This window comes from Solea senegalensis, unplaced genomic scaffold (assembly GCF_019176455.1).
Source record: "Solea senegalensis isolate Sse05_10M unplaced genomic scaffold, IFAPA_SoseM_1 scf7180000015649, whole genome shotgun sequence".
NCBI lineage: Eukaryota > Metazoa > Chordata > Actinopteri > Pleuronectiformes > Soleidae > Solea > Solea senegalensis.
The window spans coordinates 1-13,045 of record NW_025321401.1 but is presented as its reverse complement, the minus strand read 5'-3'; the positions used below and the strand labels follow the sequence as shown (position 1 = coordinate 13,045).

The 13,045-nt window shown below is 43.3% G+C and overlaps 1 pseudogene; it reads left to right on the top strand.

Moving 5' to 3' along the window:
* The first annotated feature begins 11,399 nt into the window (after positions 1-11,399).
* On the top strand, positions 11,400-12,758 carry LOC122762418 (annotated as a pseudogene).
* Positions 12,759-13,045: the final 287 nt, after the last annotated feature.

Here is a 13,045-nt window from a genome sequence, read left to right as displayed (position 1 = left end):
TTGGCAGCTTCAGGATGGCGTGCAAGGTTTTACCCAAGATGTTGAACGCCGCCGTGCCAGTGAATGCTGTGAGCAACACAGTGGGCTGGGACATGTCGGCGAGGTTGCGGATTTTGGGCAGCTGGCGCAGGATTTTGGTGGCTTCCTGGTGTATTGACTTGATGAGGTGGGATTTGCCACAGCCAGCTCCGCCAGAGACGAGGTAGAAAAACTGCAGCGGGTCTTACCTCGTATTTCTCTGGCACACCAGACATCCACACTTCCTCTGCCTCTGGTGACATGTTCTTCAACCGGCTCATCGGGTGACTCATTTTCAGAGCATTGTCATCAGTCTGGACAAAGACAATATTCCGGGTGCATTTCTTTAAAGGCAAGCAGCATGTCCGTGCCACGGCCTCTTGAGAGCTGACCTCTCGGTGTTTGGAGTAGGCCTGCATGATCAGCTTCATCTCGTCGCGCTCGTTGACGTTCCTCTTCTTCACGTCACTGACGACTGACTTGAGGTGCTCGGTCATCTCATGCTCAGGTTTGGACAGGTAGGACATCATGTATGCCATGCAGCTGTAGTCGTCAATGACATACTGGATGTCCATGTTGGCGTTCCATGCCCTGAGCAACACTGGATTGTATGCGTTGATTCAACAATCATTGTGGCGGCGTTTGATGTAAAGCACACTTCCGATTGTCAGATCAAACACAGCATCCAAGTATTGCTAATGAGTGAGATTGCATTTCTCATGCAGCTCCGTCAAGGTGCGAATGAAGCATTGGGATCACACAGCAGGTTCCTCAGTGGCTTCAGTTTGTCCCGGGCCTCTCTCGGGTTTTTTCACAAGTGCGGCCTTCTTTTTGACAGCACTTTTGGCTTCGTTTCCACGCCTGCTCTGCTCCTCATGGTCATCCTTTCCACCGTCATTGTCATCGTCTTTGTCGTCCTCTTCGTCGGGGTTGGGGGTGTCGTATGTCAGAATGGTTTTGTCCATGGGCAATTTAGGGAACCCGAATCTGCACTCCACATTGCCCTTCTTGCACGACTTGGAGTGGTTTCTGCTGTGCACTTGCACCTCAGAAACAATTTTGTGCAGCTCGGGGTCCGTGTCTGGGTCGGGCTTCTCACACGATATGTACCGGTCGACGAATCGGTACACATCCTCGTCCATGCATTCTCCCAACACTGGTGCGTCTTTGATCCAAACCAGCATGTGAATGTGTGGGCTTCCTCGGGCTTGAAACTCCACACGATAGAAGTAATCCTTCACTTAACCGATGGGTTGAGCAGGAGACATGGTCAGGCTCGTCATGAGCGCATCCACTCTCTTCTCAAACATCTGCATGACAGTGACAGGATTACTCCGGAGAATGTCACACTTGGCGTTCCAGTCCAGCTCAGAAAAATGCACACCTTCACCCTGTTGAGCTTTGATCCCCTCTATGACTTCAGGCCATCTCATTTCGGCAGCTGAAAACGTGAGGAAGAATGTTGGCTTGCCCAACTGTCTGGCCATAGCGTGGAGGTCCTTCAGCGTTTTGTTCCAATAAGCTGGAGTTCCTCTCAGGGGCTGCATGAAGCGCGTCACGTCCTGATTTTGGATCAATTTTTCCACCTCATTTTTGTCCTGCAGCATGCGGTTGGAAATCCTGCGACCATCTTTTGACTTGGTCTTGCCTTTGCGCATTTGGATGGACATGCTGCTGTTAGCCAAATGAGTTTCCGTGACAAACTGGGCAAAGAAAAGGTAAGACTGGTCGCCTGCGAATCTGAAGTCGGCAGAAAAGAGTCTTACGTTAAAATAAATACTTGGTGACAATTTGATCGCTCTAATTTCGTCCAATGTGTTTTGTCCTGTTTGGAACTGCACAGGAAATGCCATGGATTCTAATTTGGGTATGGTAAAAATGCCTACGGGTCTGTTGCCTTGGGCGGGGGCAATACTAAATATCCCACTACCGTAGGAGAGTATTTCCTGTGCCATGTCAGGGGGCTGCATGCAAGTGTCCAGGGCCAACCCAGGTCTGAGCTGCTCCTGTTCACCTGCCGCCGAAGTGGGTGCAACGTCTTCCTTTTCTCCCTCTGAAGCGTTGCTCTGCTGGGGCTGTGCAGCAGCTTCAGAATGACTCACCTGTACTTGGTCCTCTTCTTCACGGTCATCGTGGAGACTTTCAAAGGTTGCACTCTCGTCGATATTGATCTCATGATATTCAGAGTGTGTCTCCTTCAGTGTTGCTAGTCCAGCTAGCACATTCTTCATGTTGACCGTGTAGAAGTGTTGATGACCTTTGTACCTGATGTGTCTCTTCAGCTTGACCTGCAGCAGCTGGGCTTCAGGGTTGGGTCTTGGGAGACAGTTGACGGTTGTTTCCACCTCTGACGGCACACACACGACAGCACCGCGTACTGCTCTTTGCTGACCTTTGGGCAAGGCAACAATCTTCGCAAAAGGCAGGATTTTTGCAATCAACTGCCTTTCAAGCACATTCAGATCAGCTAGCTCGGGGGGGATGGGTGCTAACTCCAGCTTGTTGGCCACGGCCATGGATGGCATCTGTCTTCTCGTCAGGTGTCCGTCACAAGTCGGGCAGATCCACTCCTGCAGTCTCTCCTCTGGAACGGTGCAAGGCGCTGAGCATTCGCCGCCACACACGTGAACATACTTACCCGTCAAGCAAGCAGATGCCACAGGTGTTTTTCACATACAGTGCAACATTGGATCTGTTGCACTGCTTGACTTGATTGGGAAAGAGGAGTCGATGGCAGACTGTGCAGACACGTGTGGGTCCCTGGTGAATGGTTTCACGGAATGCAAATATCGCCGCTTCCATCACAGGGTCGACAACAGGCTTTGGCGTTTTCTGCTGGCGGTGTCTGAAGAGCTTGTATTTTGCGTTTATTTTCATTGCACGCTGCAACCTGTAATTTGAAAGGTTGCATTCGAAGCCAACTTGTTTCTTCTGTGTTGGGCACAGCTCCGTTTATGGTGCAGTCTGAAGTCTGGGTCACTGTGATATCTCGTGTGAACAGTTGTCATCTTTTTGAGCCTGTATTTCTGGTCACGTGCATACCTTCTTGTGTTGTATGCTTTCTTGCTCTCGCTGACATCCGGATTAGTTTTGTATCTCTGGGCCATGTGTTTTTTGTGTCTACTCTGAAAATCAGGATCTCTGTATCTCAGAGCTATGTATTTTTTTAGTCTGCTCTGAAAATCAGGATCTGTTTTGTATCTTCTTGCCATTCTTTCTTTCTTTTTGTCTTGAACATGAGGATTGGCATAATACCTCTTGTATGACAACAGTCTCTGTTTGTGGTAGTGACGGTCTTCCACATACTTGGTTTTCATAGCTTGCTTTTTTTTTACTCGAAATTCTGGGCAGGTGGCATATTTGCGATTAGCGGACTGTGTGTTTTGTGACGGAAACGGAAGACAACGTAAGTTGTGTTATTAGCATCCGTGGCACTAGATCATGCCATTAGCCACGTATATTTGGCTAAATGTTATTGTGAGCTTACACATTACTGAACTCCCGTGTCCCTGTCTCTTCTAAAGCAAAACTTGGACAGATGAGAGCCGTGTATTCTGCCTTGTGTCCGGAGTGTGTGTGTGTGTGTGTGATGCTTGAGCCTCTGGTGAGTCAACTTATTTGAATGTTAGTCTGATGAAGTTGAAATGTGCATCTGCTAATATTAATATGGATTAATGAGGCATTCATTTCATGTATGTTGTGTTTAAAAAGATATAAAAATGTTTTATATTACAGTGTTTTACTTACATTACCCCCACTCTGTGTGTTTTCTCTGAGAGTGAGCGGCGATAAAAGAAAATGTTTTATGTTAATATAGAGAAATGTGTTCAGTTCATTTAGAGAAGTTAAAAATAATTATGAGGAAACAATGTTACAATGTACATATATGAATCGTGTTTATATGCATTTATTTACATTTAAAAGTATATTTTATTTATATGAATATTACAGTAATCCTCTCTGGGTCTTTTTCCTTTGTATGGATTCCTGGGTTGAGAGCTGCATGAAAACTTCTTCTTCTTCTGCTGGGATTCCTCCCATTTTGTAAAGGTAGACGGGAACCTCAGTAGTCGTGGCGAGCTACCCAAAACAGAGACTGTGATTTGTTCTGTGGCTGGATTTATTGCCAACTGTTGTTAACATCTCATGTGTCGCTGACAATTTAAATTACTTTGGTCTATTTTTTTATTTTTTTTGTTTTGTTCTTTAAATCAACACAATATAATACCTTTAAAACGCACCTGTTGGTTGTGTGAATTCTTTATTCTGTCACTCAATGCATATTGCTAATACTCCTTTCTCCCATAGCGATCTAGACTTCTGGTTCCTGGCCCATGAGGTAATTAGTGCACCGATAGAATAAACATATCTGTATCTCCCAGTCTTTATCATCAACAGTTATAGCTGAGGTGGGTTACACATGCAAAACAAAACTTACCCTTTTTCTTCTTAAGCCCCTCCTTTTTTAACTGGGAGTCATTTCCTCTCTTCCTCTTCTTCATTGCTGCAACAGTGGTAGAGGTAGAACAAGAAGAAGAAGAGAGACGGACAAGGGACAAGGTTCAGGACAAATACAGTCTCCTCGGTGTGGTCACGTTGCTCCATGGTGAGGCTGCTGTGCTGCTCCTCGTCCTGGCTGTGGCCCATACCCTCGACGGGGCTGTCACCCTGCTCCATGGTGGGGTTATCAGGCTCTGCTGATGGGTCAGTGTTGGGCTGCTGTTCTGTTGAGGTCATTCAAATATATTTTTCAATTTTTCTCAAATATATGTTTCAAACAAAGGCATTCTGAACAAAAAATCTTGCTCTTACCCTTAGTCAAAAGAAATTCATAAGCCCTCCTTATCTTCTCCAAGAAGTTTTTGGTGGTAGATGTGAGGGGCAAATGGGTTATTATGTCAGCTACCCACTTGTTAGAGGCCTTCTTGTCTTTTTTCCCATAAATAAAATGGGCTTGTAGCCTATGGCCTCAAGTTTTCGCACCTGAAAGAAAGTAACCAGTTGGCACACATTAGTTAAACCCACAGCATGATTGGACACTTTAGTACTGTAGCAAGCATTTAATGGCAGTTAATGGAGTACAGTGGAAGAAAAGGAGCCGCAACTTGTTTGATTTAGATCAAACGAATAAAAATGAGCCTTTTCACTTACTGCAATACGGGCTGAATCAATAATGCGGCCAACATTCCGGTTTGGGACGATACCTTGACCCCACTTGCTGTCCAATGATGCTGTCTTTTCCTTCAACTTCTTCTTCATTGACAGGCTCACATAACACATGCTGCAAGTTTTGAGGCTTGCAGCATTGAGTGTCTGGCAAGATGGACAGGGCCTGAACTTTGGACGTGTCATGACACACACTGATATAAACAAAAACAAGACAGATAACAAGATATTTTTTTACAGACAAGAACTTAATACTGACAGAAAGATACACAAACAGCAACAGAAAGACTGACAAGTACAACACAGCACGGGCAGGATAACAAGACAGACAGACGTGGCTCTAAAAAGTGCCTTTGGTTTGCGTTTTAGAAACGATGCTTCAAGGAGGGACAAATGGAAGAAGACAATTGAAGGACCTGTTGGAGAGAAAACACTTTGAACCAACTATTCAGAATTGAATATACTTAAGACTACCAACATACTGACCGTTCACACTAGTCATTTCAATTCAATTCAATTCAAATGGGCTTCATAGGCATGCAGGTTTAAATAACAATGAATCACTACTCTCCATTTATGATATGCTGGACTGCTAAGTTATAAAGCAATTATGTATAGCCTATATTCTATTCTATTTACATTGTACTATTTTACTATGACTGTGCCCAGAATGATTCCATTGTGCTCGGGACCACAATGGAAATGAGCCTATGGGCTTTATTGTGTCATCCCTGACTATTTTGTATTTGAATCTATGACACAGAGTGCTTGATTCATACTATATCAATAATGGTCAAATCAAATCAATCAATCCAAACTTTGACCCAGTAAGCCAGTGTACAAATGGTTCTGTGTACACTTCTCTCTTAGATCAGGGCAAAGCCTACCATCAAGGCTTCACTGCTCAGGGTTCCAGGCGCCCCGTGGGTCTGTATGAATGGATCAGAACGCCCTGTGACACACTGAGGGATGACCTGCAGGCATATTGCAAGTATTCTGTTTATTGACTTTGCACAGAAGATTTATGTCGTTGCTTCATAAAAACTGTGAAGAATATTGAAGCTGCACTGGTTTATGGAAAATGTTCATTGGTAATGTGCTTTATGCTGTTTAATGGTACAATGTTATTGTGTTTCTAACCAGAGGCTTTTGCACTGAAAATGTTTGAATGTGATGAGTGTAATCATTACAGACTTTACTGTAAATGCAGTAAACCTCATACTCTGATGTGATAGAGTGTACATTAGAAATGGGACGTGTTTATGACTGAAACAGGAACTGACACTCGGGAAAACGTTATGTTATTTTTCTATGTGACCCATTAAAAATGCAAACACATAATAAGTTGAAAATAGAAAGAAATTGGACAGTGCAGTGTGGTTTTTATTATTATTTATTTAACCTTTATTTCTCATTGAGACACAGGCTCTCATTTCCAAGAGACAACTGTCAGACAATCACAGAACAACACAGTTACAGACAGACAGCACAACAATAAAGGAAATGTCCAAAATGTCACGTGAACAAACACATTCAAACACCGTCTCCAGTGACTCTAAAATCTAAATGTTAAATGTGTCCTCTGGGTACAGGAAATCAAAACTGTACCAGTGCAGAATGGTATGACATTATGAGAATGAACACACTTCACTAAGAACATGGTTCTTATTTCCTAGGTTTAACTTCTTGGGGAGCAGGGTTGCTTAAATATTTGTGGCCCACGTTGCTGAGATAGGAGTAGAGAGATCTGGTCCTCACGAAGAACCCAGGACCCTCCTGGTTTGAAGAATGGACACAAAGACCTCATCAATGACTCTGATGACTGGGAAGAGGAAGATGAACTCTAACTTCCAAGTCTGTGTTGCTCTGAAGGTCCATCAATCTGACCTCTGACCTCCAATAACATGATCATACATGGAAGGAAACACCTTTCTAGTAAGATTTGACCTCCTTGACATTTGGTAGCGTGGTTCAGTACATTCAGAACATGTTTAAATCCAGGCTTTTCCACCTAAGGTCACTTTTCTGATGCTACAAACACGTCTATAGCACTAGTTACCGCTTTAGTGCAAGTTGAATTTAGAGCAAGTTTTGCTCCAAATGAGGACAGAAGAGTTATCTGTGTTAACAGAGTTGTTTTCAGAGTTATGTCTACGACCTCATGATGCATGTGGAGACGTCCTGTGCTTTGCTACTCACACATAACATGGTTTACACACCATGACAAGAACATTGTTGACAACATTCACAGGGGAACACAAAATATTTCCATACCAGTGATTTCAGAGAATTCTATTGCATTTATGACATATATTATCTCAAGGCACTGTACACAGACAACATCATGGAGCACTACAGACTACAGACCCAGCCAGGGACCAGTTCATCCGAGCCATAACCCCCAGGAGGCTGCGCATTCAGACCCATCTCGCCCATCCCCGCTCCTTACAAGAGGCTTTGGAGCTGGCTCTGGAGAGGGGGACTGTGGAGGGCGGGACCAAAGCGGCCCTGGAGAAAGTGATCCTACGGTGAGAACCGCTGCATGCGCTGACATGACGGAAGTGATCCGGAGTGCCACACGCCCTCCCCAACGCCCCCTGCTCTGCTGGGGATGCGGACACCCTGCCCGTATTGGATCACAGCCCCATTCTCCCTGCACCTACTATCCCACAGACAGTGACTGACCCCTTCCCACCACACACACCTTTGACTACACAGGGGCATAGCCCCACCCTCCCATTCTGCTCTTATCAATGAGGCCGAATGAAATAAATCAGGTTGTTCAACTCCAGGAAAGTCTCAGAGACATTAAGTCCTGGATGACCTGTAACTTTCTACTTTTAAACTTTTATACTCGGCCCTAAACACCTCAGAGAAAAACTTTCTGATCACATTGTCACTTGAGATGACATCACCATGGCTTCCAGTTGTGTCCACTGTGAGGAACCTTGGAGTTACTTTTGACCAGGAAATGTCATTTGATTCACACATAAATCTCATTTCAGTGTAACCTGGTTAAGAATCCTTACTAAAAAAAATAATGAATAATTAATGAATTATAAAAGTTCATATTTGGTTAAAATGTTATTAAAAGTGTATTAAAAATGTAAAAGGAGTAGTTCATAAAGGTTAAATAGGTTGATAAAAGAGTATGGTGTAATAAATGACATAAATATTCATGTTTAAATATTTCATTTTATTTTGATGGGGAGAGAGGAAGTTCTGATTGAGAAGAAGCGTGATCCTGGTCACTGATTTGATAAAGGTGTGATTGACAGGTTCAGACCGGAGGTGAGCGAGTGAAGAGTGTGTGGTTTTTGGGGTAAACTTGACAGAGAGAGCGAGCGACGACGACGTGAGTGTGAAATTTTATAAAGATAATAAGTTAAGTGTGTAGTTTTGCGTGTCTAAGAGATTGTCTGCTCGACTCTCGGAACCTGGACATTGAAGCTACTGTTGTTTTGGTGTACAGTTTGAGAAGTTTCAGCGCGGAACTTCTATAATAATATAAAATGTAATTGTGTTCATTTATTGACTCCTTCACATAAATATCATGTGTTCATATTTCTGCTCAACTGGATTAAAATGGCGGCTGTGTTTTTTGTTTACCCGTTGCCATGGTGAATCATAGTATCAGAGCTCCATTGATGATGGCTTTTTTCATTCCCAACGCACACGCTGAACACAGAGTGAACTGAACTAATGCTGATCAGCTGTTGTGAAACCAAAAACTGGTCAATCTAGAGTTAAGGTTTTAACTCAGAGTTTGTTGAACCTGCTTTCTGAAACAGGCCCTGGTCTCAACTCTGGATTGTCACGGTGTTGAGTTTCTAATAGACTTCCCTAAACTTCTAGATAAGAGAGCTGCTCCAGCTGCACGGGAGCTGCTGAGGGAGCTAATGCCAGGGGAGTGGCTAACTGACTTAGCTTCTATGGTGCGAAGCTGAGTTTCTACCTCACTAAGCCTCGCCTCCAGTGTCTTTATCACTAAAGGAGGCAGAGGAGTAACTCAACATGTGGCACACAACACAGGAGAGAGCAGGAGAAGGAGAAGCCATTGCTGCTAAGCTAACTTGTCACGCTAGCAAAGAAAAACCACAGTACGTGAATCGTGAGAGTGACAGTGAGAGTTTAAGTAGCGGGTGAAAGTATTAACCAATTTACAAAACGAGTGCTTGTTCAGTTCATCGATCGTAATAGTAGATCAATCACAGAGAGAGCAGGAGACACAGCGTAACACCGGTGGAAGAGTATGGTGTTATATTTGGGCCACATTCATGAAGGAACAATGTGAGATTTTGAGCACAGAAAAATATATTTTGCAAGCTTAATACATGTATTTGCATGTTTGCAAATATTCATTTTAACAGTTTAATCAATTTTACTCGTATGTCCTCTCACATCTCAAATCTCAACCTTCTGTGCTCGCTCTTCTTTACCCGAGCGCTCGCTCATCTTTACCCGAGCGCTCGCTCATCTTTAACCGAGCGCTCGCTCATCTTCAAAATATATCTTAATTGTTGGGGAACAACAGTTATGGGCAATCATTTGATTGTTAAAAATAATGAAATTATTATGTTTAATAGTTGTTTATTTCTTAAATATTTTTGAAAAATAAAGTAAATGTTAATTTTGTAAATCGGGGCTCTACCCTGAAAACGAGAAGAGACAATCAATCTACGGTATGTGTTTAAAATCAGTCTACGCAATCCTAATATTCCAATAAAACAATTTTGAAGGAATAGATTTGTGCACTGGCTCTCTGAACCCCAGCATACGTGCACAAAAGACACAGAGCGTTTAAGTGAATAAACAATATAACTTATAATAATATGAATTAAGCAACTTGAATCCATCTAGATCAATGAATATCAAAAGCACAATGAAAATCATGTTATTTGAATTAACAAAGTCACTCACTACAACTAAAAATCACAGACACTGGTGTTTTATGTTGTTCATAATTTGTGTGATTATTAGTTGTAGTGAGTGACATTTGTTAATTCAAATAACTCAATTTTCATTGTTTCCAAAACATAATCAGGGACAGTAAATGAGTCATTACACACATTATTCTGTGTGTCATTGGATCATGACGTGTGACACTGAACAGCTCCTCTGCCGTGGATCATGGTTCTGATCACTTCCCCTTTGACCTCTCCTCTCTAAAGTGCAGATACAGTCATCATAGAGTAAACTTACTGAGGAAAAATGACCATCATGCAACTGTGCCCTTTTATCAAAAACAGCAGCACAAAGTTTGACCCTCCTTTCAACTCAAAGGTTGTGGGTTTGTGGGTTAAGGGCAAGACCCTTCACCTTGTGTTGCTCCTGACAGTTAATTATAGTTATTATATCTGGAAAGTATTTAACACTAATTAGCAAACAAATATTACAGATACAGAAATATGGTGTTCCTTCCCCATAATAATACAGTTCATTTCATGCCAAAAACACACCAACATTTATAAACAGGAACCAGGTGGAAAAACCATGTAATTCCCATTTTAGTAGGAAAGTTCTTCTTTATTATGTTGCTTTCAGAAGATCAAAGACTTATTGCTCTAATCATTTCCAGCAGACTGTACACTGAGAGGTGTAATGCTGCCCTCCACTGTTCAAAGTTCTCAGTCTCATCTTAAAGTTAAAGTTAGTTTTTATTAATCCCCTTAGGGGATTTTTGACCCATCCTAGAATTAGGAGCAGTGGGCTGCCACACTGAGTGGCGCCCGAACCGGCGACCTTCTGGTTACAAGTCAAGTTCCCTTTCCACTTGGCCACGGGCTGCCCCTTCTCGTCCTTCTTTGTTGCGTTCAAAACACCTTAAAGAAAATTGCCTTAATGGCAAGATGACAATTCTTCTCAATATTAAAAACTGATTATAGGGAAAAACCTGAGCGCCCCAGGTCAGCCTGTTGTCCTTTGAATATACTAGATGAAAAAAGCATTTTAATTGTCCCGGGAAGTCCAAACTGGAAGAGACCATCTGCATGTCAAAGTAACATCCATCATGTTTATTATGTGCCAGCATCAAAGCTCCTCTTCAAAGAGTTCTCTAGTGTTCCATGTCACCTGGAAGGAGTTCTTACATTACAAGATAACCTCTCGTGCTCCACATCAGTTGGAACTCACACGGTTGCATTACTGCTCTCTCTTCTATTCTTACTTAAAAAAGAACGAATTTCACAACCATGTCACTGGAAAGAATCATATCTTTCTTGATCGGTGACTGTTGTGGAGCACTCAGTCCTCTGTACAAGCGATTGGTAGACAACATCTTTCCAGCAAACCAAAAGAATTGGCTAGTAAAAGCCAACATGGAGAAGCTGACATTCTATGCCTTGTTGGTTCCAGAAGAGCTTGACTGTATTGGCGCTTACCTGTCTAAGAGAATGTCAAAGGATGTGGCTCGACAAAGATACAGGTATGTGTGCATAGCAATGGAAGCGCTGGACCAGCTGCTGATGGCCTGTCGCTCTCAGAGCATCAACCTGTTTGTGGAGAGTTTCCTGAAGATGGGGCGTGAGGTGCTAGAGTCGGACAAACCTAGCCTACAGATCCTAGGAACCAATTCGTTTGTGAAGTTTGCCAACATACAAGAGGACAACCCCTCCTACCACCGCTGTTACCATTTTTTTGTGTCACGTTTCAGTGACATGTGCCACTCTAGCGACGAGGTCCCCGACATCGGCTTCAAGATTTGCATGGCAGGTATCAAGGTGAGGATGATGGTGAATGACGACCTACCGGCCAATATCTGGGACCCTGAGCTCATGGACAAGATTGTCCCCTCTCTACTTTTCAACCTGCAGAGTGGAGAATGCACACAGAACCACTCCTCTTCGCTGCTGCAGATGTCAGAGAAAGAAAAGAGTGGCTTGGTGGAGTTGACAGAGTGCTGCTTTAGGGAGCTTCTGAGACAAGCTGCCTATGGCAAAACACTTATTAGTCTCATGGATTGGCATGACAACAGCTCCAAGCTCCTCAGCATGAGCAGCATCCTGGACATATCTGTGCTCAAGATCAAAGTGGTCAAGTGTTCCAGACAAGATAAGTTATTCATGAAAGGTCACGGCCAGCAGCTTTACCAACACATCTACTTGGTGTGCAAGGACCAGAGCAATGGTAGGCAGCATTACGAGAACCTTTTTGCTTTGTTTGCCATTTTGAGTGTGGAGCTGGCAAATCCAGAGGTGGTTCTGGACCTCGTTCGCCTGACAGTTGCATTGCAACTGCAGGACCTGGTGCCAGGTTGCAGGACGTGGGATCTGCCTATTAACAATCGCTGTGCTATTCATTCCCTGACTGCCGCTAACTTCAACCTTATTTGCCAGCTCACCACTATTCCACCCTTTAACAAGCATATACATGAGGTTATTAAGGTCAGACAGGTAAATAACCCTCACCTTTTACCCGAGGGTGTCTTCACGAACAACTCCAAGCTGCCTGCCTCACTGGAGAATGTGGAAGGGGATGTTTTATTTCTCCAGTCAAAAATCTCTGAAGTCCTTGGGGGTGGTGGTTATAACACATAGAGACTTTCTATACCTTTCATTCATTACATTACATTACATGTCATTTAGCAGACGCTTTTATCCAAAGCGACTTACAAAAGTGCATTTAAACATTTGGGTTCAAATAAGAGCTAGAAGTAAGTAAGAGCTTCAAGTAGAACAAACTATGAAGTGCTAGTCGTAAGTGCGAGGTACAAGTTTTTTTGTTGTTGTCTTAGTCGAGGTAGAGTCGGAAGAAATGTGTTTTTAGTCGGCGTCGGAAGATGTGGAGGCTTTCAGCTGTCCGGATGTCGATGGGGAGATCGTTCCACCATTTGGGAGCGAGGACAGTGAACAGTCTCGAGTTC